The following is a 3,852-nucleotide window of genomic DNA, read 5'->3' as shown; positions in this document are numbered from 1 at the left end:
CAGGGCGCCAAACAAAAGTGGAGGCAGGAAACCAAATTGATCTATAGTGACGAATTTTTTCGTCGCTAAAAGTTTAAGTTTTTTGTGATGAATAATTTCGTCACTAAAAGGTGCTATTGGTCATGCTATTAGTGACGAAACCCATTTCGTCACTGAATGTGACATTTAGTGACGAAAATAAATCATCGTTGAATGGAAAATGGTGGCCATTAGTTTTATTTTTTGCGACGAACCCAACTTCATTGCTAAAGGCATAAAACAATGACGAAATCAAATCGTCACTAAAGGTGAGGTATATATATAACACTTTAGCTCTTTTTTTTTTTTTTTTTTTTTTTTTTTTTTTTTTTTTTTTTCACACATCAAGCCCTTAATCCAAAACTCTCTCAAGCTGTGCCTTACACTCTCTCAAGCTGTGCCTTACACTCTCTCAAGCCAGCCGACACCGACGCCGACCGAGCTTGACGACACCGACCCAGGCTTTCGTCGGTGACGCTGACCTCAAACCCATTAAACCCATTGCGACGCTTCAGCTCCGATTTCTCCGTTTGGCAACGTTTCAACTCCGATTTCTCCATTTCGCGACGCTTCATCTCCAATTTCTCTATTTCACGACGATTCAGACGCCGATCGCGACGCTTCAGCTCCATCCAACGACGCTTCAGTTCGCTCCATCCGGCGACGCTTCAATTACTCCATCCAGCGACGCTTCAGTTCACGACACTGCCGGCGACGCTTCATTTCGCGACGTTGCTGGCGACGCTTTCGGTGACCCTTCACCTTCCACCCAGCCAGTGACCCTTCACCTCCCACCCAATTGGCGACCCTTCGCCTCCTAAACATGTAATGGGTATTTTTTTTTTTTTTTTTCCTTTTGAGTTAATTTTTTTGTTAATTTTTGTTTAATGATTCTAAATGCTTGATGTTAATTTTTCTGCCTTGTCCGTGGTGTTCGTGTGAGAACTCCAGTTTTTTTTTTCTTGTTTGGGATTTGTTCTCTATTTGTCTAAGTTGTGAATCCCATATAGAAACCATTCTCATTTTGTACAGATTGTTTTGGATGAGGGTTGTGCTGTTGTTGTTTGTGAACTGGAATGGTGGTTGTGGTTGTGGAATGGTGATTGTTATAGCTTTTTATTGACTTTGATGGTACCCTTTTTAGGTTAGCTAAAATTGTTGTGAAATGTTTTTGGGTCTCAGTTTTGGGTCTTTACTTTGATAAAGCCAGAGATGCTTACACTAAACTTATTAGAGCTTTGGGTCTTCAAATGTGTAATATTTGGTGTAATATTTGAGCTGTGTTTAGATTCTGAGAAATTTTCATTTGGTTTAGGTCAGAAATTTGATTGAGAAATGATAGATAGGTAGTTGTCATTGTGAATAAGAAGAGAAATTATATGGGTTCTGAGAAAAAAATTGTTTGTTATGATGCTTGTGTTAGAATTCAGGTAAAATTTTTTGGTTTAGTTAGTTATTTATTTTTTTGATTTCTCTCTGTTTTATGGTTTAGTTAGTTATTTTAGATTATTATTTGTGTTCCTCAATTTTCAATTTTGTTTCTCTTTCTGCAGGAAAGCATTTCAACAGTAAGTGTCCCTTTAGCAACAACTAGTGATTGATCACTCCTAGCCTGGTGCCTTCGCTTCTTCTTTTTATTATGAGAGGATCATTTTCAAGACTGAAGTATTTATAAATTTAACTTTTCTTTTGCAGGCTAAATACACATTGTTTGCAATAACTTTGGATTTTTTCTGAAAGTTGTAAGCTTAGCTTGAGAAAAGTAAGTAAATTTTAGTTAAAAACTTATAAAACTCTATACTTGTGATGTTGGAAATTGGATTTGTGGTGGTATGTTTTGTTGGAGCAAGTGGGTGGCTTGCATAGTGTTATAAGGTAGTTTAAACACATATTGGGAGTGTTTTTTAAATTCTTGCAAATGTAAATGAGTATTGTTAATTAGATGTGATGAATATTACTTTATTAGATTTCAATACTTGTAAACTCTATACTTGTGATGTTGGAAATTGGATTTGTGGTGGTATGTTGTGTTGGAGCAAGCGGGTGGCTTGCATGGTGTTATAAGGTGGTTTAAATACATATTGGGAGTGCTTTTTAAATTCTTACAAATGTGAATGAGTATTGTTAATTAGAAGTGATGAATATTACTTTATTAGATTTCAATCTTGTAAACTCTATACTTGTGATGTTGGAAATTGAATTTGTGGTGGTATGTTGTATTGGAGCAAGCGGGTGGCTTGCATAATGTTATAAGGTGGTTTAAATACATATTGAGAGTGTTTTTTAAATTCTTGCAAATGTAAATGAGTATTGTTAATTAAATGTGATGAATATTACTTTATTAGATTTCAATACTTGTAAACTTTATACTTGTGATGTTGGAAATTAAATTTGTGGTGGTATGTTGTGTTGGAGCAAGCGGGGCTTGCATGGTGTTATAAGGTGGTTTAAATACATATTGGGAGTGTTTTTTAAATTCTTGCAAATGTGAATGAGTATTGTTAATTAGATGTGGTGAATATTACTTTATTAGATTTCAATACTTGTAAACTCTATTCTTGTGATGTTGGAAATTGGATTTGTGGTGGGTTGTGTTGGAGCAAGCGGGTGGCTTGCATGGTGTTATAAGGTGGTTTAAATTCATATTGGGAGTGTTTTTAGTTTCTTGCAAATGTGAATGGATCTTATTGATTAGATGTGATGAATAGTACTTTAATTGATTTCAATAGCTTATAGCCTTAGACTTAGATGTTAGAATACATTATGCATGAGTTGTCCTTATTTTACTAAAGTAGTATTCATCTTGTAATTGTAGTTAAACATGGATAAAAGTTGGAAGACAATGGGTAAGACACCCGATGGCAGATTAAGACACCTAATGGTAGATAAAAGTTGGATGACATTAAGAGTTGTGATTTTAATTTATTGGTGTGGTTACTCTTAATTCATTGTTAGAAATGTTTCTTATAATATAGATAATGTTTTTACTTTACGATTTTAACGAAGTATTGTTTTTATATTTGTGCAGATTTCTTATTGGTGGTTTTTAGGGGATTTACTTTTGGCATTACTTGAAGACATATGAGGACATCTTCCGTTAGTTCTAAAATAGGGTTTAGGTAGAGTTATTGTATGTATTGCAAAAAATTATTATCTGGAAGGAGTTTGAATTGGATACTTGTTTTATTTTTTACTTGTGGAATGTATGGATCTTTTTTTTATAAATGTGTTGTTGAAATAAATGTATTATTCAAATGTGAGGTTTTAATAATGTAATTACAGGTTACAAGTTAATATCAAAGCCATGAAAAAAAAAAAAACAGAAAATAAGTTTTAGTGAAGAATTTTTTCGTCACAAATATAGCAACAAAAAATTGCTTTAGTGACGAAAATTTTATTACTAAATATAGCAAAATTTTGTAAGAAATTGTTTTAGTGACGAACATTTTCGTCACTATATGTGCCTAGATTTTCTTAAAAATAGTTTTAGTGACGAATTTTTTTGTCACTATATGTACCCGAACATAGTTTTAGTAACGAAATTATTCGTCACTAAATATGATTCAGTAAACTAAAGTGTTTTTAGTGACGAAAATAACTAAAGTGTTTTTAGTGACGAAATATTTTCGTCACTGAATAGTGTTTTTAGTGAGGAAAACATTTAGTGACGAAACGTTTTCGTCACTAAAAGTTTTTTTTTTTTTTTTTTTAAATCAAATCGGACTTTTAGTAACGAAATTTTTCATCACCAGGACTTTTAGTGACGGGGCTACAGTGACGAAATAAGTTTCGCCACTAAAGGTCCTTAGTGACGAAAAACTAGACTTTTAGTGA

The 3,852-nt window shown here is 33.5% G+C and overlaps 1 long non-coding RNA gene across 1 annotated transcript; it reads left to right on the top strand.

Moving 5' to 3' along the window:
- Window positions 1-374: 374 nt before the first annotated feature.
- On the top strand, window positions 375-3,273 carry LOC126699907 (uncharacterized). The gene is made up of 4 exons (XR_007646922.1): window positions 375-843; window positions 1,572-1,586; window positions 1,714-1,780; window positions 3,047-3,273. It is a non-coding gene; the product is annotated as an uncharacterized LOC126699907 (long non-coding RNA).
- The last annotated feature ends 579 nt before the right edge of the window (window positions 3,274-3,852 follow it).

This window comes from Quercus robur, chromosome 9, assembly GCF_932294415.1.
Source record: "Quercus robur chromosome 9, dhQueRobu3.1, whole genome shotgun sequence".
NCBI classification, from domain to species: domain Eukaryota; kingdom Viridiplantae; phylum Streptophyta; class Magnoliopsida; order Fagales; family Fagaceae; genus Quercus; species Quercus robur.
This window is presented reverse-complemented; position numbering and strand designations above follow the sequence as displayed.